This window comes from Grampus griseus, assembly GCF_964374135.1.
Source record: "Grampus griseus genome assembly, chromosome: 15".
Lineage (NCBI taxonomy): Eukaryota > Metazoa > Chordata > Mammalia > Artiodactyla > Delphinidae > Grampus > Grampus griseus.
Genome location: NC_139009.1, coordinates 28201583 through 28227006, shown reverse-complemented (window position 1 = coordinate 28227006; position 25424 = coordinate 28201583). Strand labels below are relative to the sequence as shown.

Genomic DNA, 25424 nt, shown 5'->3' with positions numbered 1-25424 from the left:
CTAAGTGGCTTGCTCTGTACTAAGTACATTTCCTGAAATAAACTCAGGAAATATGTACTGTTGTTATCCTTCTCTTCCAGATTAGAAAACTGAGGCACTGAGAAGTTCAATAATTACTCAAGACTTCACAACTCTTAGATAGTAGAGTTGGGATTTGAAGTCAGGCAGTTCATCTCCAGAGTCTGCCTTATCCACTCAAGTAGACTGTATTCTAGCAGCCCTGCCCTGGGAATCTGGGGCAAATCTGAAGTAGGTTAACAAGGTCTTCAATAGAACAACTGGCAACAACAATGGCAATAATAATGGTAAATAAATATTGAGGACTTAATATGTTATAGTGATTTTATCTTTATCTCTAATTTTTAATACTCCTCTTACATTAATACATTGTACAGATAAGGACGCTGCAATGTGGAGAGGTTGGGTAATGACCAATATCACCATGTTCTTACGTGGTGGAGCCAGGAGTGATTCCTGGTCCGGGGTCAGATTATTAAAACACTAGGCTCGTGTCTTCACTCCCTGCAGTTGTCACAGTGTTTTGGGGTCCTCTGTGATGCAGGTACCCAAGAGATGTTCTGGGTATCTCCTTTGGTCACTCTTCTCAGTCCTCCTACATCCCTTTTAGGCAGCTCTTTCTCTTGGTCCCGTTCATGGTCTAATTCTTAGGAGTGTCTTATTCCATTTCCTTAGGGCTCTGTTCTCGAGAACACTGTGGTTGCCTGGGCTTGGATTTTCCTTCAAGATAGAACTTGATGTTTAGCTATGGGGAGTGTGGTCACTTGACAGCCTCCAGCTGCTAATGCCTTCAGGACCCACTTCAGTTTTCCAGATGAAGCTATGCTCTTCCTGGGCAGTGACTAGCCAGCTACTGAGCACAGAGGTGCTAGGACCCGGCCGTTTCTACCTGATAAAGCGTTGTTCCACTGCTCCTCATTGTGTTGGCAAGACTTGGTCAGATCTGTGTGGTGATCTGATCTTTTCCCCATCCCATCCTGCTTCCTCTCCCTTTTTATTTCTCTCAAGCATTAAACCACCCTTTCTCCAGTCACAACACAATAAACCTCTTGCACTCCTAACATCGTCTTAATGCCCACTTCCCAAGGGACCCATTGGTACTAAAACTGAGTGGGTGATCTATCCAAGGCAGAAGATGAGTTTAAGTGGGGGTCGTGTGCTATCCATCTGTGGTAACACATTATTCACTGACAGGAAGTATCTGTCATTAAGCATAGAGTTGGAAATATGAATGGGAACCTTAGGAGTGTGATAGGGGGAGAGAGAGAGAATGAGAGAGAGAACGAGAGACAGAGAATAAACACATGTGGGTGGTGAGCTCAAAGGAAGACTTTTAGGTAGATATTTAGTCTATTCTATTTATCCATAGGTCTGTCATTTAGCCCTTCTTTATTTACTCTTAAGCTATAGTGTTGAAGAACATTGTAATTCATAGGTTGAAATAAGCACAAAAACCCCATCAAAAGCACTAATTTTGGTTTTATTTTATTATCAATCTATAGTCAATTTTCAAGTACTCACAAAGTGCCTAGAACAATACCTGATGCACAGTAGTGAGTTCTCAATAAATATTTATTGAATAAATGAAAGAATGAATAAAAGTTTAAAAAATTCAACACATATACTTTTGAGCCAGTAAAAAGAGTTCTTCAGGATGGCTAATCATGACAGTTGTCAATAGATAGAAAATTTTCAGGCCGAATAAAAGGAAAACTTCATTTTGTACACAAAACCATTTGCCCTAGCCAGACAGTATCCCACAGCATAGTTAACATCTGAAAGCCTGTATAAGGAAGTGGACTTAACTCCCACCCTCTGGGACTTGGATTGTAATAGGACTTCCTGGTCAAATGAAAAGTCAAGTCACTGTTGCGGCTGAGAAACCAAGGGTTGGCTTATGACGAGGGGAACCCCCCAAACAATCTGAATGTTCATACAATCTAAGAAAAATAGCAAGTTTTCCATGTATCTGGCTTCAAGTTATATAACTACTTCTTCAAATCAGAGAGCTGCCCAGAAGCCCTTCCTATTCAGAAAATCTGGAGATGCCCCTGCATTCTTCTAAAAAGTGTATATGACCTGAATGGGTTAGAGGTTGTGTTGGCAGATTAGAGAACTCTCAGGGAAGCACCTTGAATTCTCAAAGGGAGGCAGTTGTGGGATTGCAATTAAAGGTGGGAAGGGCTATGATTGGCTCACTTGGGAGACTCAGCTGACATTGGATTGACGTTCTGAGACACAGCTGATACTAATGCTCCTTGTAAATTGTAATTGGTGTAGGAGTACTGCTATGCAAAATTCCTCATATAATCTCACTTTGTTTTAGTGTTTTGTGGTGTAACTTGGCGATGCAGTAGAAGACATAAGTATATCTTATCCTATTTGAGAAAGAATTTGGACAGCAATACAGTTTCGTTAAAAATTGGAGCAAATTGCAGTTTGAGGAGGCCAATATAAAATGGTAGAGAGGATAAAAGAAAATGGTGAGGGATTTCCCTGGTGGCGCAGTGGTTAAGAATCCGCCTGCCAAAGCTAGGGGACACAGGTTCAAGCCCTGGTGAGGGAAGATCCCACATGCTGCGGAGCAACTAAGCCCGTGCGCCACAACTACTGAGCCTGCGCTCTAGAGCCCACGAGCCACAACTACTGCAGCCCATGCACCTAGAGCCCGCGCACAGCAATGAACACCCAACGCAGCCAAAAATAAATAAATTTAAAAAAAAGATAGTGGTGAGTAAAATAAATTGGAACAAGTGTGTTTTCATTGTATCAGATTGAAAAATCACTAACGTAATACTAGTTCTCCTTATGCATAATTAAATAAAATGTTCTTATATTAATTTATCAAATTGTAAGATTATTTTATGCAGTTTGAATGCCAGTGAAGGGTCTCACTGGTGAGGAAAAATGGAATATTTCAAAAGAAAAACATTGGATAAAGAATATTAAAAAAGGATATGTGAAAAATAATGAGGGATAGTCAACTATGGCAAATATTTCATTCCGATATAATACAGCAAAGTTGATTTAAAGGAAATTGATAAGAATAAAATAAATTTAAATCTGAGATGTCAGTCTCTAAACACTGTAACTTTTAAGGTAATGCCAACTAAATCATTTGTTACTGATGTCAGAACATTCAGGTACTTGGGGAAAATGTCATTTTAAAAATTATGCTTCTACTACGTACTGGTTATGAATTATTCAGTAAATGTGTGGGGGTGATATTATTTACAGCTCATTTCCTGCCAACTTCTGTTTTTCACTAAATTTTTCTTTTTTAAACTTGAGGCAGCTTCACAATGTAATTGGTAATAGAAGCAGATGGCGCATCTTTGACCCTTCTAGGCAATCAGTTATTTTCAAGATATGGGGACAGACAGCATGCACTAAAATCAGCCCTATCTTTTTTAGCTGTCAAAGAGTAGACTTGGTCATAAAATTTGAGTAAAGAACCTGAGAGATCTTCTAGTACAATTCTTGTATTTTACAGGTGAGAAAATGCTTGGTTAGACAGGCAGTAAATTGATCAGCTCAAGGTCATGTAGGAAGTAAATAGGACCAGATCTCAGCCACTTGACTTAGTGTTAGAGTTTCCTTGCCCCCACTTCTAGTATCAAGGCTGTCTTTTCTGTTTGGGGAGATTAGAATATTTATATATTATATAAAATTATAAAACATTTTAAGCATCCTGAAAATTAGCAAAAATAATATAACTCTGGAGTACTTTCTCACTCACTTCTGTCAAAACTTAAAACACTGCCATATTTTCATCAGCTTTTAAAAAATATATCTTGATAGCCTTTGTCTTCTTTTATAGATCAGAACAACTACATTCAATTTACACTGAAATGATAGCCATGGAGTGTTTTGGTAACTTTAAAAATCAATTACATAAACACTCTCAATTCCCTAAAAATAATAAATAATGAAAATGAAATATTATTACTGATATTAGTAATAAGTAGACATCATTGTTCTGCTTACTGTACGACAGGCACTTATTTACATGTATTGTATTATTTTATGTAAAGTCACATTTTGTTATTCTCTGAGGGTTCAACTCATTTTCTTCTAGACAAAATTATCTATCTTTTGTTATTATTCTTTCTGGCTGAAATAGTAATGTGTTACGTAGGCCTGTTTTTTCTGTTGGGCCAAAAGGCTGCTAATAGCCTAAGCAGTTTATTTGTATGGGAAAAAAACAAGTGCTTTATTTTTTGGGTGATGCCACCTCCTGTTGAGCTCTTCAACTGCAGGAGCAGAACTGGTGCTAGATTTCTGTGTCTATTAGTCCCCTTAGTTGGCCATTCTTGTTTAGGGCCAACCCATACACTTTATGGTGGTGACTCTGATAGCCAGAAAGAGCACTCTCAAGGCTGGTGAGAAGTATTGTGAAAACATTTGAACCTGCTTTTGGATGGGTTTATTGAAATTATGTTTGAATATTGATTACACCGAATGATGTTCTGAAAATTCACATCAAAGAGAATGAGGAAAGCATGCTGTGAATGAAGGCTGGGCAGAGGAGAAGCTGGGAACCCATCCAGATTTTTCTCACAGAAATCAAGCCTTCCTTGAAACAGATCCTGAATCAAAATGTTTGGTTGTCAAAGCACATTCCTCCTGAGAATGAGATGGACTGAGAGCTAAAGCGACTGAGATGAAAGAAGTGTAATGTAAGGTAACAAAAAGTCTTGTCTGCCTCCAATAATTTCTACATTTTCTCCCTCCTGAAGTTTCCCCCACAGAGTACAATAAAGATGGTGACTTTGTCATCCTCACCCACCATGTCCATCACCTTATATTTCACCCATCTTATACTTCTCACCTTTCCCCAAATCAGGTAAAGACTTTCACATTTCCTGTCATTTATTCATGCCACTTATTTCCTGGCCTGAATTTCCTTTCTTTCCTTTACCTGGAAAACTTCTACTACAGTCAAGTTTCAGGAACGCAACTCAGGAATAGGGTAGTTAAATAGAGATAAACAAAACTACATATTTAGACTATTCTAATTAGGATCTCAAAAGTCTAAACTCAAAAAAGTGTCTGCTACATAGTATGAACTCAAGATGTGTTAGTAGTTTTTCCTTATGGCAGCACACGGCGGCAAGATGGTGGTGCAAATTTCCAAGGAGAGGAAGTTTGTCACCGATAATATCTTCAAAGCTGAACTGAATGGGTTTCTCACTCAGGAGCTGGCTGAAGATGGATACTATGGAGTTCTGAGTTACACCAGCCATGACAGAAATCATTATCCTGGTCACCAGTATGCAGAATGTTCCTGGTGAGAAGGGCCAGCAGATCTGCAAACTGACTGCTGTGGTTCAGAAAAGATCTAGCTTCCCTGAGGGCAGTGTAGAGCTTTATACTGAAAAGGTGGCCACAAGAGGTCTGTGTGCTATTGCCCAGGCAGAGTCTCTGTATTACAGATTCCTAGGAGGACTTGCTGTGTGGAGGAGGGCCTGCTGTGGTATGCTGCCGTTCATCATGGAATGTGGGGCTAAAGCCTGCATAGTCATGGTACTGGGAAACTCTGAGGATATAGCACTAAATCCATGAAGTTTGTGGATGGCCTGATGATCTGGGACTCTGTTAACCACTATGTTGACACTGCCATGTGCCACGTGCTACACAGTCAGGGTGTGCTGGGCATCAAAGTGAAGGTCATGCTGCCTTGGGACCCAAGTGGTAAGATTGGCCTTAAGAAGCCCTTTCCTGACCTTGTGAGCATTGTGGAACCCCCAAATGAGATAACACCCACCACTCCCATCTCTGAAGAGAAGGGTGGGAAGCTGGAGCTACTTACCATGCCCCAGCCAGTACTCCTAGCATAATAGGGTATCCTTGGCAGCTGGATCTGGAGTCTGGATGTTACTCTGTAAAGACCTTTAATAAAATACAATATTTTTAAAAGACCTGTGGACTGACTAGACTGTACATTCAGTGTTCAGACTGAGGATCATGTTGCTCCATGGGAGCGTTACTTTTTTTTTTTTTTTTTGCATCAGCTTTTATTTTTTTAACATCTTTATTGGAGTATAATTGCTTTACAATGGCATGGGAGCATTACTTGATTGATTCTTAGAGCTGTCTGGCTCACAATGTTTCTTTGCTTTCCCTGAAATCCTCTTGGTTTCAATTGTATCTGTGAGGCAAGGGCCAGACAGGAGGACCCAAGCAGAGGTAACCAGAGAAGTATCCTGTTGAGGGGTAAATCTGGTGATGGTGTAAGCTGATTGCTAACAGGAAAGCACCTTGATTAACTCATCTGTAGTTCAGGGTTATAGGTTTAGAAGAGGGATATGTTTAAGATGATTTTCTGTATTGCACATAGAAAATGAATACAGCAACCATTTTATTTGGGGGTTATTCAGAAAAAGATTAGTAGAATGAATGAAGTAGATAATGCTTTTTATGTTTAAGAGTCTTGATAATTTTTGTTGGACTATGAGGTCTTCTTCCGCAATATTTTACCTGCAGTTAGATCCTTGTGTAGTTTCATCCAAAAGCTTTTGAGATGCCATGAGCAGCACTTTACCTGAAGTGTAAACTTTACCACCATTGACCTGTGGATCACAGATCATATGTTTACCAGGCTCTGGTGTACTTAGCTAGGCCTGGGCGCACTTGGTTGTGTCCTACTCTTACCTCAGGGTGTAGATCATGGCCCTTTTCTGTCTAGCCATGAACCAAAGGTCCTGCTTCTACAGACTGGCACTGGAAATTGAGATACTCCTGCCTTCTCTGACGTGGAATGCTCCTGTCCTGTACCATAGTTCAGTGGTGAAGGACATGGGCCCTGGAGTCAGATAGACTTGGGTGGGATTCTAGTTCCTTTATATCTAAGCTTAGTGAAGGTTTTCAACATCTCATTTGTAAATTAGAGCTAACAGTAAATTCCCGTATTGTGAGCATTAAATAATAATGTAGAAACCACTCAATATGGTGCACAAGGAAGTGATTAATACTTCTTTGACTTCTAAGATTCCCAATAGCCAACGTCCAGAGCCAGCTGAACATTGGCTGTTGGGATGCCCTACTAGGATTCTGGTTATTGACCTTTACATGTCAGACCTGCTGTTGAGTAAGCAGTTCTCCTTGCAGTCTATCTTCCTTTTGTTTCTCTGTTCTCCTCTAGCAAGATCCTAACAAGGAAGGGATGGGAGGAGCACAGAAGCATCTCTCTGTCTCATAATTTGTCTTGGTTTTGGCCTCGGTAAGACAAAAGACATTGATTATTTTAGAACACAGTAATTAAGTAGGTAGGGTACAGACTGCCAATAATATCAAGAAAGCAATTCATTAAGCAGAGTAGGTGCTGTTGGTTAATAAACTGGCTTTAAACGAAAATTTGCCATGAGTGAGCCAAAATCTTGTATAATTTGTCTAAAGATAAGGGGGAGTTGACCTCATTTCTCAAGTGTTTCCAGATATTGTCCATAAATGAGCATAAAATAAATATTCTTGAAAATGAATCTAGGATTTTTTTTTTTTAATAAACTGTGACCCTTAAAATGATGCTCAAATCTTGAGGAAATAGCACTTGTGTTCAGCATACTTCATTGTCTCGCTCCAGTGATGGGGTAAAATGACCATAAATTTTACAGTCAGACAGGCATGGTGTTTAATTCTGCTCTGGTATTAACTTATTATCACTGAACCTTTGTTTTCTCTTAGGTGAAATAGCTTTAGTTTTCTCTATTTTACAAGATGGCTGTACAGATTAAATGTAATAATGCCTGTCAGGTTCCTTGTGTCATGCCATGCCCAATTTCTATCTTTATCTTTGTCTTCCAGACCTATACGGAGAGCATACTTACGTTAAATGAACTTAGTGAAAACACACAACTTATCTGAAAACTACTCTGCATTCATCCCCTCATACAAGAAACATCAATGTGATATAATGTTCTAAGATAGGACTTGCTGACTATCTGATCTTTTTTTACTTTGGGCAGTGCAACTCAAGTTATGAATAGGAAGGAGGGAAGTGAAGTGATTGAATTCATTGACTTGGATAAATGGGAAAAGGAGTGTTACTGAGCATATGCTATCATGAGTGAAGTTGTTACCATGTACTATTCATGGCACAAATAATTATTGAATGGCTAGGGCAAGGAAGGCACTGTCCTAGGTGCTGGGGGTATAACAGTGAATGAAACAGGTCAAGTTCCTGGCCTCATGAAACTTAAGTGCTAGTGAAGGGATACAGAAAATAAATAACTCAGTAAAAGTGCTATAGAGAGTGATCATGATGTTAAGAAAAATAAAGCAAAATAAGAGGGGCAAGAAGTGCTGGGGTAGGTGTGGGATTTCTATCTTATGTAGGGTGGCCAGAGAAGGACTTTTTGATAAGGTGACATTTGGGCAGGGGTATGAAGGGAGTGAAGGAGAGTTTGGAGATGTTAAGCCTCAGAGTGTTCATCCCAGAGAAATAAGTTGCAGAGACTCTTGAGGAAGGAGGAAACATGGACTGTTAAAAGCTTTTATCAAGAAGAGTGGTGTGATTGGTGCAAGAATGAGAGCTTAAAAGATGAGATCAGAGAAATGAAGAATGAATGCACTGTTGTTCCACAGGAGCAGTTTGTAAGTTTGTGGAGTGTTTTGTGTTGTCAGAATGATTGAGGTGTGCTACTGTTATAGAATGGGTGGAGGCCACAGATGCTAGATAGATGGGATGGTTCCGCACAGTGAAGAATTGTCCTACATCTTACCCACTTTTCACATATCTGAATGGGTATTTGTAGAGTGTAAGGCTGCCACATACAGTTGTGTGAGTTGTGGACTGCAAAATTTTTGGAAGCACCATTGACATGGACCTGTTGGCATGGTGTCCCCATAGGACTGTGTTGTGCACAATCTGTACAGCTGTAAGTGACATCCCTGCACATAGTAAAACACTGTTTATAGTTTCTGGAGTCTAAAACCTAACTCCGTTTTACGTGTAGACATTAACCTGGAACGGAAGTTGTAGAGCAGCTTTAAGTTTTGGGTGTGTGGTTGACCCTATGATCGTCCCGAAATGATGCTATGCTCTGCAAGTGAAGGTGTTTAAAATCATGACTACCTTGCTCAGTATTGGCATTTGCTGCTGGTTCAGCTGAAATGGAAAGGAGTTGAAGCTGAGAGCGGGGGAGGTGTGGAGAGGGAAAAGTTAGGAGGAAGAAAAGCAAGAAGGAATTCATGTTTCTGCACATGTGGGGTTGTGTTTTACTCATTTAAAACATAATTAAGCGACAGGACCAAGTTCTTTTTATTAGGGATACCTTTGGATTTGGGGCCACCTGCCCTCCCAGGTCAATGGGTTTGAGTGGTGGCCATGAAATTCACACTCATCATGTACCAACACTACAGCTTTGCAACAATGCTTCCTGTCATCTAACTTTGCCCATTCCAAACTCTGTCTGAGGACTTTCCTCTTACATCACATTTTCTGGGACATTGTATTAGTTTCCTCTTGCTACTGGACATATTACCACAGATTTAGTGGTAATCTAAACAACACAATTTTATTCTCTTACTGTTCTGGAGTTCAGAAGTCTGAGACACACTAACTGTGCTAAAATCAAGGTGTAGTTAGGGCCATGTTCTCTCTGGAAGCTCTAGTAGAGACTCTATTTCTTTCCCCTTTCCAGCTTCTAGAGACTGCCTGCATTCCTTGGCTTGTGGCCCCATCCTCTATCTTCAAACCCAGCAGTGTAACATCCTCAAATCTCCTTTTTTTCTTTAACGTACACTCCCGTCTCCCTCTTATAGGGGCCCCTGTGATTCCATTGGGTCCACCTGGATAATCCATGATCATCTCCGCATTCCAAGATCCTTAACTTACTCACATCTGCAAAGTTACTTTTGCCATATAAAGTAACATATTCATAGATTCTAGGGATTAGGGCATGTGTGTTTTGGGGGCACCATTAATTCACCTATTACAGAAATTGACACCTAAAATACCCAGGTCAAGGAGAGGACGGAGGTGGGGGTTTGGTGGTGATGGTGGCAGTGCTGAACTAGCGCCACATATCCAGCAAACTGTGAACTGTTCAGACACACCATCATTTCAGACCAACCCCCTCTCTTCCCATGGTCATGATACCATCTTAGTGATGTGGACATTTTGGTAATCATTAGTGCTGATCATGAAATATTTTTAGTCCTCCCTTTGGGCACATGGACAACTTGCACTTCTCTGCCCTCTTAGGGTTAGGTGTGACCACGTGACTTGCTGTAATCAATGAAATGAGAACAGAAATGACAAATGTCAACTGTGGGCTGAGTTTTAAGGGCTGGTACATGATTTGCTGTGTTCTCATTTTCCTGCCAGAGCAAACATGGCAGCACACAGATTAAATCTCCCTTGGTGTGGATTCCTGAGTGAAAGTAAATGGAGTAGGGCCCCCAGTAGATCCCTAACGGACAAACACCCTGAATGATAAATGAAATTTCTTCTTTTAAGCCATTCAGATTTGGGGGTAATTTTTACTGCAGCATAACCTAGCCTTCCCTGACTGATATAGGCATCCTCCATAAGAAACCAATTTAGGGCTTACTCCCTATCCTGATCCTTCCCACCAAGGCACCATTCCCTGATACCCTCCCTATTTATCAAGGAAGTCTTTTAGGGCCTAATATAACCCGACCACTTAAATCCCAGTTTGGAGGAGGCTGTTCATCTATAGCTCCATTCACCTTTCCAAAATTTATAGACCAATGGTCAGAGTGAGCATGTCAGTCTGGTCTGAGAGAAGTACACTCATAATTGTATCTTTTAAAGACCACACAACTGTTCTACTCAGTAGCCACTGTGGATTTCCCATATAAAACTCCACTGCTTTCCTCCACCTAAAGCACTGAGTCACTTCTTTCTGCACCTCCTGGTACCACCATTATTCTAGTAGTTGGTAGAATTTCAGCTTGCCCTCTGACCTCTTTCTTCTGACCTATGGATACCAGCTGCCTGGGAGGAGAACAATGGGATGAACTTGTGGCAGCCGACTCCATCAGTCTTCCTCATGTGTGTCCACACCAGCCCTGGCCTCTCTGCTGAAATTCCACCAACTACACTAGAACCTAATAATTAGTGCTGATTTCCCTGAAACAGCCCAAATATGCTTGAAAGAGTTCCTCAGCTCCATTGGCCCCATTTCATGTATCAGCAGTAAAGGGTAGAGCCTGAAGAACAGTCATGAGGATGTACCTCTGACTTAGGAGTGCACCAGCCTTGGAAAACTCAGACCCAGCCCTGCTAGGGGAGGCATTCTCATGTGGTGAGGTCAGCTCCATCCATGGACTTTTAAATAAATCCTGCCCATCCACCCAATGCATTACTGAGGATGTATAAAAACCTGTCTATGCAATTTCTCCGAACACCCTCCTGCTTACCTTGCTCTCTTTTCAATCCAGGCTCTGCTTCCTACCTCAGGATCTCCTTACATCAATGACCTATTCAGATGCATCTCTTTAGTTTTAACCTGAGTCATTTTACTTAGGATAGGAGCTTAGACTACTCTTCTGGCTCATGCACCTGCAGCTTTAGTAGAGAGGGACTTTTGTCTCTGACCATCAGCCTGGGCGACCAGCTTGTGTGGACTCCTTCCTAGTGCATGGGTACCAGCTAGTGCCGATCTCTGAACTTAAAAACTCTCCTCAGTGGTGTCAGACCCGATCAGGGCTCACAAATAGGACAAGATTGAATTTCTCATTTTTTTAGGTTAGCTTGACCTGAAGTCAAGAGTTCAGACATGTACTCAAGCTTACACTCAGAACTATTAGCTTTTAGATGCATCCACCCTTTCTAAGAAAGTAACTCAGGACTTCCCTGAAAGAGAGGCAGGGAGACTAATACCTTCTGAGAATATCGAGGTCATGATGCTCATGTTTTAAATCATGTCCGGGCAGGGGGATTCCTACAAACTAATGGGTAAGAAATTGCTCTGCTTCTCAGTGACTCTCCAGTGTCTTCCTAAAGCAAGCGCATAGAGGGAATCATGAGCAGATGTAACCACCCAGCACAGTTGTGCGTTCCTCATTTATTACAGAGCTTCCGTGCAAGGAGAGGGGGACAAGCAGGCAGGGATAAAAAGGGCAGCTTTTGTGTCCTTGAGCAACTCCTGGGAGTCGCTACCAACAAATTGGATAAAATTACAATTAAGACACTTGGGAAATTGAACCAGGAAAGTTCATCCTCCCATATTGAATTTTAAGGTGATTTCCAGTCATGGGGCAGGATAAAAGGAGGTCCTTTTGAAACTGTGATCACGTGGGAATATTGGTGTGAGGTTTGGGAACTTCTAAGAAACAGCAGGATGCCTTGAAGAATTGTATTAGTTTCTCCAATATTTGTTTTCTGTGAAATTTATTCCATTGAACCTTTGAAACAAAAATAAAGGGAAATATATTTTTGCTTCATTTTCAGTCAGTTATCGAGACAGAAAAATTCAGATTTCAATAATTCTAGACTCTTAACATCCAGAAATTCAGAAGTAATTTTGCTAGCCTCTGAATATAGAGAAACAAAATAAAATAATAAAATAAACTAAATCGCTAACTCGCCAATACACTGACTTCTGTTTTATCTTGTGATTTGCCTGGACTCCAATAAACTACTTCTTTCCCCCAATTTTGTGTGTGTTGATCCAGAATCATTTTTTGATTATTGTTAGATTGACTGAAGGCATGTGAAACATTTTCATTTAAAACACAAGAAAAAGAAAAGATGTGAGGATGCAGCAGGGGTGAGAATAGAAAGCATGTGTACGGTGGTGCATTTTGTTTCAATTTAAAATAAAAAATTGAAAACAGTTTAATTCTAGTTTATATCTCTTGTCTTAACTACGTGGAGTGTAACTGAACAAATAGAGATGAGATGCTTTATTCATTATTAAATGACACTTTGGCTAAATTAAACTCTTTATAAATAACTCGTGTGTGTGTGTGTGTGTGTGTGTGTGTGTACAGAATTCAGTGACTTTGTACCATATGACCATGATGACATCATCTCTCCCTCCCCCCAGCAAATTACTCAACAAGGTGGGGATTTTCTGTTGATAACAATTTCAGCTCTAATGGAAAGAAATATTTATCTGACAAACCACAGCACGTTAGGATTGCTAAAGGAGTAACAAGGATTTGTAAAGAGCCCTAAAACAGACTCGAGATCAGGATTTGTGGGTTCAAGTCCCAGCCCTGACATTAACTGCTGCTAACCTTGCCCAAATCACTGAGACCATTGAACCTCAGTTTCTTTTTTTTTTTAACATCTTTATTGGAGTATAATTGCTTTACAATGGTGTGTTAGTTTCTGCTTTATAACAAAGTGAATCAGTTGTACATACACATATATCCCCGTATCTCTTCCCTCTTGCATCTCCCTCCCTCCCACCCTCCCTATCCCACCGCTCTAGGTGGTCACAAAGCACCGAGCTGATCTCCCTGTGCTATGTGGCTGCTTCCCACTAGCTATCTATTTTACATTTGGTAGTGTATATATGTCAGTGCTACTCTCTTACTTTGTCCCAGCTTACCCTTCCCCCTCCCCGTGTCCTCAAGTCCATTCTCTACGTCTGCGTCTTTATTCCTGTCCTGCACCTAGGTTCATCAGAACCATTTTTTTTTTTTAGATTCCATATATATGTGTTAGATTACGGTATTTGTTTTTCTCTTCTGACTTACTTCACTCAGTAAGACAGACACTAGGTCCATCCACCTCACTACAAATAACTCAATTTCATTTCTTTTTATGGCTGAGTAATATTCCATTGTATATATGTGCCACATCTTCTTTATCCATACATCTGTCGATGGACACTTAGGTTGCTTCCATGTCCTGGCTATTGTAAATACAGCTGCAGTAAACATTGTGGTACATGACTGTTTTTGAATTATGGTTTTCTCAGAGTATATGCCCAGTAGTGGGGTTGCTGGGTCGTATGGTAGTTCTATTTTTAGTTTTTTAAGGAACCTCCATACTGTTCTCCATAGTGGATGTATCAATTTAAATTCCTACCAACGTGCAAGAGGGTTCCCTTTTCTCCAAACCCTCTCCAGCATTTACTGTTTGTAGATTTTTGGTTGATGGCCATTCTCACTGGTGTGAGATGATAATCTCATTGTAGTTTTGATTTGCATTTCTCTAATGATTAACAATGTTGAGCATTCTTTCATGTGTTTGTTGGCAATCTGTATATCTTCTTTGGAGAAATGTCTATTTAGGTCTCCTGCCCATTTTTGGATTGGGTTGTTTATTTTTTTGATATTGAGTTGCATGAGCTGCTTGTAAATTTCTGAGATTAATCCTTGGTCAGTTGCTTCATTTGCAAATATTTTCTCCCATTCTGAGGGTTGTCTTTTCATCTTGTTTGTGTTTTCCTTTGCTGTGCAAAAGGTTTTGAGTTTCATTAGGTCTCATTTGTTTATTTTTGTTTTTATTTCCATTTTTCTAGGAGGTGGGTCAAAGAGGATCTTGCTGTGATTTATGTCAGAGAGTGTTCTGCCTATGTTTTCTTCTAAGAGTTTGATAGTGTCTGGCCTTACATTTAGGTCTTTAATCCATTTTGAGTTTATTTTTGTGTATGGTGTTAGGGAGTGTTCTAATTTCATTCTTTTACATGTAGCTGTCCAGTTTTCCCAGCACCGCGTATTGAAGAGGCTGTCTTTTCTCCACTGTATACTCTTGCCTCCTTTATCAAAGATAAGGTGACCACGTATGCGTGGGTTTATCTCTGGACCTTCTATCCTGTTCCATTGATCTATATTTCTGTTTTTGTGCCAGTACCAGACTGTCTTGATTACTGTAGCTTTGTAGTATAGTCTTAAGTAAGGGAACCTGATTCCTCCAGCTCCGTTTTTCTTTCTTAAGATTGCTTTGGCTATTCGGGGTCTTTTGTGTTTCCATACAGATTGTGAAATTTTTTATTCTAGTTCTCTGAAAAATGCCATTGGTGGTTTGATAAGGATGGCACTGAACCTGTAGATTGCTTTGGGTAGTAGAGTCATTTTCACAATGTTGATTCTTCCAATCCAAGAACATGGTATATCTCTCTATCTGTTTGTATCATCTTTAATTTCCTTCATCAGTGTCTTATAATTTTCTGCATACAGGTCTTTAATCTCCTTAGGTCGGTTTATTCCTATATATATATATATATATATATATATATATATATATTTTATTCCTAGATATTTTATTTGTTTCATTGCAGTGGTAAATGTTTTCTTAATTTCACTTTCAGATTTTTCATCATTAGTGTATAGGAATGCTAGAGATTTCTGTGCATTAATTTTGTATTCTGCTACTTTACCAAATTCATTGATTAGCACTAGTAGTTTTCTGGTAGAGTCTTTAGGATTCTCTATGTATAGTATCATGTCACCTGCAAACAGTGACAACTTTACTTCTTCTTTTCTGATTTGGATTCCTTTTATTTCTTTTTCTTCTCTGATTGCTGTGGCTAAAACTTCCCAAACTGTTGAATAATAGTGGTGAGAGTGGGAAACCTTGTCTTTTTCATAATCTTAGTGGAAATGGTTTCAGTTTTTCACCATTGAGGACGATGTTGGCTGTAGGTTTGTCATATATGGCCTTTTTTATGTTGAGGTAACTTCCCTCTATGCCTACTTTCTGGAAGGTTTTTATCGTAAATGGGTGTTGAATTTTGTCAAAAGCTTTTTCTGCCTCTGTTGAGATGATCATGTGGTTTTTCTCCTTCATTTTGTTAATATGGTTTATCACATTGATCGATTTGCATATATTGAAGAATCCTTGCATTCTTGGGGTAAACCCCACTTGATCATGTTATATGATCCTTTTAATGTGGTGCTGGATTTTGTGTCCTAGTTTTTTGTTGAGGATTTTTGCATCTGTGTTCATCAGTGATATTGGCCTGTAGTTTTTCTTTGTGTGTGTGGCATCTTTGTCTGGTTTTGGTATCAGGGTGATGCTGGCCTTGTAGAATGAGTTTGGGAGTGTTCCTGCCTCTGACATATTTTGGAAGAGTTTGAGAAGCATACATGTTAGCTCTTCTCTAAATGTTTGAAGCCGTCTGTGAAGCCGTCTGGTCCTGGGCTTTTATTTGTTGGAAGATTTTTAATCACAGTTTCAATTTCAGTGCTTGTGATTGGTCTGTTCATATTTTCTCTTTCTTCCTGGTTCAGTATCAGGAGGTTGTGCATTTCTAAAAATTGTCCATTTCTTCCGTATTGTCCCTTTTATTGGCATATAGTTGCTTGTAGTAATCTCTCTTGATCCTTTGTATTTCTGCAGTGTCAGTTCTTACCTCTCCTTTTTCATTTTTAATTCTAGTGTTTTGAGTCTTCTCCCTTTTTGTCTTGATGAGTCTGGCTAATGGTTTATCAATTTTGTTTACCTTCTCAAAGAACCAGCTTTTAGTTTTATTGATCTTTGCTATCGTTTCCTTCATTTCATTTTCATTTATTTCTGATCTGATTTTTATGATTTCTTTCCTTCTACTAACTTTGGGGTTTTTTTGTTCTTCTTTCTCTAAGTGCTTTAGGTGTAAGGTTAGGTTGTTTATTTGAGATATTTCTTGTTTCTTGAGGTAGGATTGTATTGCTATAATCTTCCCTCTTAGAACTGCTTTTGCTGCATCCCGTAGGTTTTGCGTCATCGTGTATTCATTGTCATTTGTTTCTAGGAATTTTTTGATTTCCTCTTTGATTTCTTCAGTGACCTTTTGGTTATTAAGTAGTGTATTGTTTAGCCACCATGTGTTTGTATTTTTTACAGATTTTTTCCTGTAGTTGATATCTAGTCTCATAGCATTGTGGTCAGAAAAGATACTTGATACGATTTTAATTTTCTTATATTTACCAAGGCTTGATTTGTGACCCAAGATAAGATCTATCCTGGAGAATGTTCCATGAGCACTTGAGAAGAAAGTGTCTTCTGTTGTTTTTGGGTGGAATGTCCTATAAATATCAATTAAGTCCATCTTGTTTAATGTATCAGTTAAAGCTTGTGTTTCCTGATTTATTTTCATTTTGCATGATCTGTCCATTGGTGAAAGTGGGGTGTTAACGTTACCCACTATGATTGTGTTACTGTGGATTTCCCCTTTTATGGCTGTTAGTATTTCCCTGTGTATTGAGGTGCTCCTGTGTTGGGTGCATAAATATTTACAATTGTTACATCTTCTTCTTGGATTGATCCCTTGATCATTATGGAGTGTCCTTCTTTGTCTCTTGTAATAGTCTTTGTTTTAAAGTCTATTTTGTGTGATATGAGAATTGTTCCTCCAGCTTTCTTTTGATTTCCATTTGCATGGAATATCTTTTTCCATCCCCTCACTTTCAATCTGTTTGTGTCCCTAGGTCTGAAGTGGGTCTCTTATAGACAGCATATATATGGGTCCTGTTTTTGTATCCATTCAGCCAATCTATGTCTTTTGGTTGGAGCATTTAATTCATTTACATTTAAGGTAATTATCGATATGTATGCTTCTATTACCATTTTCTTAATTGTTTTGGGTTTGTCATTGTAGGTCTTTTCCTTCTCTTGTGTTTCCTGCCTAGAAAAATTCCTTTAGCATTTGTTGTACAGCTGGTTTGGTGGTGCTGAATTCTCTTAGCTTTTGCTTGTGTGTAAAGGTTTTAATTTCTCTGTCAGATCTGAATGAGATCCTTGCTGGGTAGAGTAATCTTGGTTGTAGGTTTTTCTCCCTCATCACTTTAAATATGTCCTGCCACTCCCTTCTGGCTTGCAGAGTTTCTGCTGGAAGATCAGCTGTTAACCTTATGGGGATTCCCTTGTGTGTTAATTTGTTGTTTTTCCCTTGCTGCGTTTAAATTTTTTTTCTTTGTATTTAATTTTTGATAGTTTGATTAATATGTGTCTTTGCGTGTTTCTCCTTGGATTTATCGTGTATGGGACTCGCTGTGCTTCCTGGACTTGATTGACTCTTTTCTTCCCCATATTAGGGAAGTTTTCAACTATAATGTCTTCAAATATTTTTTCAGTCCCTTTCTTTTTTGCTTTTCTTCTGGGACCCCTATCATTTGAATGTTGGTGCATTTAATGTTGTCCCAGAGGTCTCTGAGACTGTCCTGAGTTCTTTTCATTCTTTTTTCTTTATTCTGCTCTGCAGTAGTTATTTCCACTATTTTGTCTTCCAGGTCACTTATCCGTTCTTCTGCCTCAATTATTCTACTATTGATCCCATCTAGGGAATTTTTAATTTCATTTATTGTTTTGTTCATCACTGTTTGTTTGCTCTTTAGTTTTTCTAGGTCCTTGTAAAACGTTTCTCGTATTTTCTCCATTCTATTTCCAAGATTTTGGATCATCTTTACTACCATTACTCTGAATTCTTTTTCAAGTATACTGCCTATTTCCCCTTCATTTGTTTGGTCTGGTGGGTTTTTGCCTTGCTCCTTCATCTGCTGTGTGTTTCTCTGTCTTCTGATTTTGCTTAATTTACTGTGTTTGGGGTCTCCTTTTTTCAGGCTGCAGGTTCATAGTTCCCGTTACTTTTGGTGTCGGCCCCCAGTAGCTAAGGTTGGTTCAGTTGGTTGTGTAGACTTCCTGGTGGAGGGGACTAGTGCCTATGTTCTGGTAGATGAGGCTGGATCTTGTCTTTCTGGTGGGCAGGTCCATGTTTGGTGGTATGTTTTGGGGGTGTCTGTGGCCTTATTATGATTTTAGCCAACCTCTCTGCTAATGGGTGGGCTTGTGTTCCTGTCTTGTTAGTTGTTTGGCATAGGGTGTCCAGCACTGTAGCTTGCTGGTCATTGAGTGGATCTGGGTCTTGGCGTTGAGATGGAGATCTCAGGGAGATTTTCACGGTTTGATATTACATGGAGCTGGAGGTCTCTTGTGGACCAGTGTCCTGAACTTGGCTCTCCCACCTCAGAGGCACAGCCCTGATGTCTGGCTGGAGCACCAAGAGCTTGTCATCCACACGGCTCAGAATAAAAGGGGGAAAAAGAAAGAAAGAAAGAAAGAGGAAGATACAGTACAATACAATAAAGTTATTAAAATAAAAAAAAATTGAAAAAAATTTTAAAGTAATAAAAAAAAAGAAAGAATGAAAGAAGGAAGTGAGCAACCAAACCAAAAACAAATCCACCAATGATAACAATGCCAAAAACTATACAAAAGAACAATCAAACAAAAAAATGGACAGAGAGAACCCTAGGACAGATGGTAAAAGGAAAGCAATACAGACAAAATCACACACAGAAGCATAAACATACATACTCACAAAAAGAGGAAAAGGGAAAACAGTATATATATCCTTGTTCCCAAAGTCCACCTCCTCAATTTGGGATGATTCGTTGTCTATTCAGGTCTTCCACAGATGCAGGGTACATCAAGTTGATTGTGGAGATTTTATCCGCTGCTCCTGAGGCTGCTGGGAGAGATTTCCATTTCTCTTCTTTGTTCGCACAGCTCCTGGGGTTCAGCTTTGGATCTGGTCCTGCCTCTGTGTGTAGGTCACCTGAGGGTGTCTGTTCTTCGCTCAGACAGGATGGTGTTAAAGGAGCAGCTGATTCGGGGGCTCTGGCCCACTCAGGCCGTGGGGAGGGAGGGATACGGATGCGGGGCGAGCCTGCAGCAGCAGAGGCCAGCATGACCTTGCACCAGCCTGAGGTGCACTGTGTATTCTCCTGGGGAAGTTGTTCCTGGATCATGAGACCCTGGCAGTGGCGGGCTGCACAGGCTCCCAGGAGGGGAGGTGTGGCTAGTGACCTGTGCTCGCACACAGGCTTCTTGGTGGCTGCAGCAGCAGCCTTAGCGTCTCATGTCCATCTCTGGGGTCCGCGCCGATAGCTGCGGCTTACCCCTGTCTCTGGAGCTCCTTTAAGCGGTGCTCTGAATCCCCTCTCCTCAGGCACCAGGAAACAGAGACAAGACAGAATCTCTTGCCTCTTCGGCAGATCCAGACTTTTTCCCTCACTCCCTCCCGGCTAGCTGTGGCGCAGTAGCCCCCTTCAGGCTGTGCTCACGCAGCCAACCCCAGTCCTCTCCCTGGGATCCAACTGAAGCCCGAGCCTCAGATCCCAGCCCCTGCCCACCCCGTTGGGTGAGCAGACAAGTCTCTCGGGCTGGTGAGTGCTGGTCGGCACCGATCATCTGTGCGGGAATCTCTCTGCTTTGCCCTCTGCAGCCCTGTGGCTGCGCTCTCCTCTGTGGCTCTGAAGCTTCACCCCTCCACCACCCACAGTCTCTGCCCATGAAGGGGCTTCTTAGTGTGTGGAAACCTTTCCTCCTTCACAGCTCCTTTCCACTGGTGCAGGTCCTGTCCCTATTCTTTTGTGTCGTTTTTTCTTTTTTGTTTTGCCCTACTGATGTACTTGGGGAATGTCTTGCCTTTGGGGAGGTCTGAGGTCTTCTGCCAGCGTTCAGCAGGTGTTCTGTAGGAGTTTTTCCACATGTAGATGTATTTCTGGTGTATTTGTGGGGAGGAAGGTGATCTCCACGTCTTACTCCTGTGCCATCTTGAAGTTCCTCCAAACCTCAGTTTCTTCATCTGCAAATTGGATGTGATGACATTTACAACCTTCCTAACTGGTTCAGGCTGTCATGTGTCTAGCCTGGATTTCCTTTGTTTCCTCTTCTGTTCACACAGAGCGGCCTTACTGCCCTCCTGCGTACTTCTGCCCACAGACTTATTTGCAGCAGTAAGACCCTGATAAAGAAGCTCCTTTTTTACCCCAGCTTCCCAAGTAAACTTGCTTGTGCCTTTCTTAGAGGCGGTAGGGGCTTTCCATATTGTTTGATAGAGATTTCCTGACGTCCTGCGGCTCTCTTTACAACCACACTCCCGAGGTTAAGGGTCATGCCCTGCCCTACTCCTTTCTCTCCACAATGCCCAGCAAGGCACCTGGCCCACAGTGGCACTTGCTACATTTTTGAGGGTTGAATCGGTGCGTACCCTGCTTGTCCCAGGCCTGCTGTTGTTGTTTTGAAAACCACAAGAAAAGAGAGTTTGATATTTACAGAAATAATACTAATACTTTGAAAATTTCTTTGCTGTTTCTGGATTTCTGCTTGCAGGGCTGTATGGATGGGTGATGGCAAATCTCACCGTCTCTCAGTTTCAGATACAAGAATCTGGTGCAGTCATGTAGCTTTTTCTTTCAGGTTAACTAAGCTCCAATTCTTGTAGTCATGATTTATAGGCTCCATTTTCCATCTTTTTAATCATTTTCATTGCTTTTCTCTGGAACTACTCCAAGTTCTCCATTCACTTAAGTTTCAGGCTCCAAACTGGACATGGTATTGAAATACTGAGTGAAACAATTATCCGCATATTCCTATAGTCAATATTCTTATTTATACATAAATACTTTTTTCCCCTAATCAGTCTGCAAATATTAACTAGGCACTTATGCTGTTCCTGGCATTGGGCTTCAAAGCTTTGGGCAATTTCCAACGATGTGATTCTTCTCTGTGAGATAGGCTTTCTTTGGTGGTATTACATGAAAAACATTATACTTATAAGCATCTGTATGGTAGTTATTTATATAACAGGAAGTGGCTTTCCATGTCAGTATACTTGCTGCCTCTTATCTGGTTTGTTTACATGAAATTAATTTAATAGCTCACCTGTTCCATGAGTATAACAAGTTTACTCCTCATCCCACATTACACTGTAAATTAAAGAAGCAGAAAATGGTCTAGTGATTTTTTTTTGCAGTATACACTTTTTTGTGTGTGTGTGTGTGGTATGCTGGCCTCTCACTGTTGTGGTCTCTCCCGTTGCAGAGCGCAGGCTCAGCGGCCATGGGTCATGGGCCTAGCCACTCTGCAGCATGTGGGATCTTCCCGGACCGGGGCACGAACCCGTGTCCCCTGCATCGGCAGGCGGACTCTCAACCACTGCGCCACCAGGGAAGCCCAGTATACACTTTTAATATGCTCAAATTTTATTCTAACTTATCTATATTATTCTAATTCAGCTGTCCATTAGGGTTTTCTCTCTATTGTCATTAGAGAGATTTCAATTAATACTAAAATATTAATAACATTCAACAAAAACACTAAAATTTTATCACTACTGTATATTGCCTTATTTTTGAAAACATTTTTCATACCTCTTATCTCACTTGGTCCTCATAAGAGTCTTATTAATAAGGAAAGTTAGGAATTATCACCATCTTTGTACATTTGGTTACTCTGAGACACAAGCGGAGTCAAGGTTCAACCAGGATCATACAAGTTAATGGGGAGATACGTGTTCTGACATATGCAGGTGTTTCCATCAGAGTTTCTCAAAGCTTGAGAAAAAATCAAACCATTGCTATTGCATAAGACCCCTATAGATTAAAACTTCTAGGAAGGCAAAGTAAGGTTACAGACATTGTAGTATATAATTTGTAAGGATTGTGGTCTGACAGAACAGCACAAAATTAAAGATGTGTATTAGTCAGGAATATCTATCTATTTAGTATCTCTCTCTCTCTCTCTATCATCTATGATTTATTATAAGGAATAGGCTCACATGATTATGGAGACAGAAGTGACAAGACCTGCAGCTGGTAAGATGGAGACCCAGGGAGCCAATGGTTTAGTTCCAGTCTGAGTCCAAAGGCCTTAGAACCAGGAGAGCTGATGGTGGTATATGTTCCAGTCTAAAAGCCAGCAGGCTAGAGACCCACAAAAAGCCAGTGTTTCAGCTGGAGTCCGAAGGCTGGAAAAGACCAATGTCCCAGCTAAAAGAATCAGACAGGAGGAAGTTCCTCTTATTCAGCCTTTTTGTTCTTTTCTCATCAATTGATTGGATGAGGCTAATCATAACCTTAATTGATTAAGGGAGGGAAATCTGCTTTACTCAGTCCCCTGATTCAAATGTTAATCTCCTCCAGAAACACCCTCACAGACTCACCCACAATAATATTTGGCCAAATGTCTGGGCACCCTATGGCCCAGTCAAGCTGACACATAAAATTAACGGTCACAAAATACACAATGAACATTTTTTTAAACCCTAACAGTATGCCTGTGTACCTCTGTGACTGGGTTATAAGCTCACCTGGAAGTAATGTCAAAATTCTCACTTTGAGGCCCTCTAAGAACATTAATCATGGGCCAACTGGTCTTTCGGATCTTGTACTCTGAAAGGCCCTGCTTTTCACTATACTATCTGGGGCCAAGTGATTCATTTCTCAAGATGGAGGTATAAGGCAGCTACAAGAAGTTTGACATAAACCGGGCATTGTTGTTAGCCTGCTATTTGCTGGTGTCACTGTGGGATCAGTTTTCTTTGAATTATGTAACTCCTTTCATGAACTGAATCAAATATGCTTAAATATTTAAGAAATAAAAACTAAAGTTTTATTTTTGTAGTCAGTTTGCAAAAGATAAAGCCAATATATATTCCTTTCTTTGGTCGTCTGCAAAATTACTACAAATTTTGTTCATTTCTTTGAACAAGTATTTTTAAGTTGTATAAAAAATTTACATCCTCAGATTTAAAAATTTTTTTAATATCCCAGATTTAAAAAAATAGCTTTATTGTGATGTAATTCACATACTATAAAGTTCACCAAAGTATACAATTTAATGATTTTTAATATATCCACAGAGTTTTGTAGCCATCATCACGATCAATTTTAAAACTTTGTCATCACTCCAAAAGGAAACCCCATATCCGTTATCAGTTCACTCCTCATTTCTCCCCATCCCACCCACGAATCTATTCTATTTCTCTCTCTGTATAAAGAGCGCCTATTCTGGGAATTTCATATAAACCTAATCATAAAATATGTGGTCTTTTCTAACTGGGTTCTTTCACTTAGCATAATGTTTTCAAGATTCATCCATGTTATACCGTGTATCAATACTTAATTATTTTTTACTGCTGATTCCACTGTATGGATATACCACATTTCATTCAACCATTCATCAGTTGATAGACATTGGGTTGTTTCCAGTTTGGGGATATTATGAGTAATGTTATTATGAACATTTGTGTGCAAGTATTTGAATGCATGTATGTTTTAATTTCTGTTGGGTACATACCTAGGACTGAATTGCTGCTTCATATGTTAACTCCATGTTTGACACTTTGAGGAACTACCATACTGTACCATTTCCACATTCCACCAGCAATGTATGAGGGTTCCAATTTCTGATGTCCTTGTCAACACTTCTAATTATCTCTCTTTTTGATGTAGCCATCTTAGTGAGTGTGAAGTGGTTCCTCGTGGTTTTCAATTGAATTTCATTACGGCTAACAATGTTGAGCATGTCTTCATGTGCTATTGGTTATTTGTATATATTTTTTTGAGAAACGTCTGTTCAAATACTCTCTCCCTTTTCATTTGGGTTATGAGTCTTTTTACTGTTAAGTTGTAAGAGTTCTTTATAGATTCTGGATATACACTTTATCATACACTGTATGTGATTTACCATTCTGTGGGTTGGCTTTGTTATTTCCCCCAGGTCAGTGCTCTGAAGTATTCAAGGTTGATCTCAATCCTGCCAGGTCAAGCCAGCTGGGGATATCTGTGTGCTGTCTGCAGGGGTTTGTACTTGCCCTCTGCAGAGGCTCCCAAACGCTGTCTGTGGAGGCTCACATCCACCATCTTGGGCGTTCACAAGTAGAGTGCTGGGGGCACGTGCCATCCAGTTGGGGGGGGCGCTACCAGTGAGGTGTCCCATGGGATTTGGGGGCAGGCCCCTTGGTGAAGTCTGCAAGCCAGTTAGTAGGATCTGAAGCCAGTTTTTGAGCTCTGCACAGTGGTTGCTGTGACCCCTGCCCTTTTGCCCTGCTTCTACTCCCCCCTCCAGATTATTCAGCCATGCTGATCCCCCCACTGCTCTGGATATGGTAAGGCAGAAGCAGGCTTCTGGGGGCAATGTCCCACCAGGCTGGGGAAGTTGAGCACTCACTTGGTTCTCACTTTCCCTTGTGGGAAAAATTGTGGGCTCAGGGGGTCTCTCCTGGCATTGAGCTGTGCTGCTGTGGAGGAGGGGTGACACAGGTAAAGTGAGACTCATATTCTTCAATGCATCTATTCTTTTTTAAAAAATTTTTATTGGAGTATAGTTGTTTTAAAATGTTGTGTTAGTTTTTGCTGTACGCAAAGTGAATCAGTTACATATATACATATATCCACTCTTTTTTAGATACTTTTCCCATATAGGTCATTACAGAGTAGTGAAAAGAGTTCCCTGTGCTATACAGTAGGTCCTTATTAGTTATCTATTTTATATATAGTAGTGTGTATAATGCATCTATTCTTGTTTGTTTGTTTGTTTGTCTTCTGAAATGAAGTGCTGTAAACTCTCCACTCAACTTCCAGGTTCCCACAGGGGTATTCCTGTCCGTGGATGGTTGTTAAAATTGATGTTTTGGTGGGGGTATGAGAGCTTGAACCTCCTATTCTGTCATCTTGCTGACATTCTGCATCTGTATTTCCCCAGAGCAAATTTGATACGC

General features: G+C 40.3%; 1 pseudogene across 1 annotated transcript; it reads left to right on the top strand.

The window, feature by feature from the left end:
* The first annotated feature begins 5135 nt into the window (after positions 1-5135).
* LOC309833473 (small ribosomal subunit protein uS3-like) lies at positions 5136-5858 on the top strand (annotated as a pseudogene). The gene has a single exon. The product of its transcript is annotated as a small ribosomal subunit protein uS3-like (transcript).
* The last annotated feature ends 19566 nt before the right edge of the window (positions 5859-25424 follow it).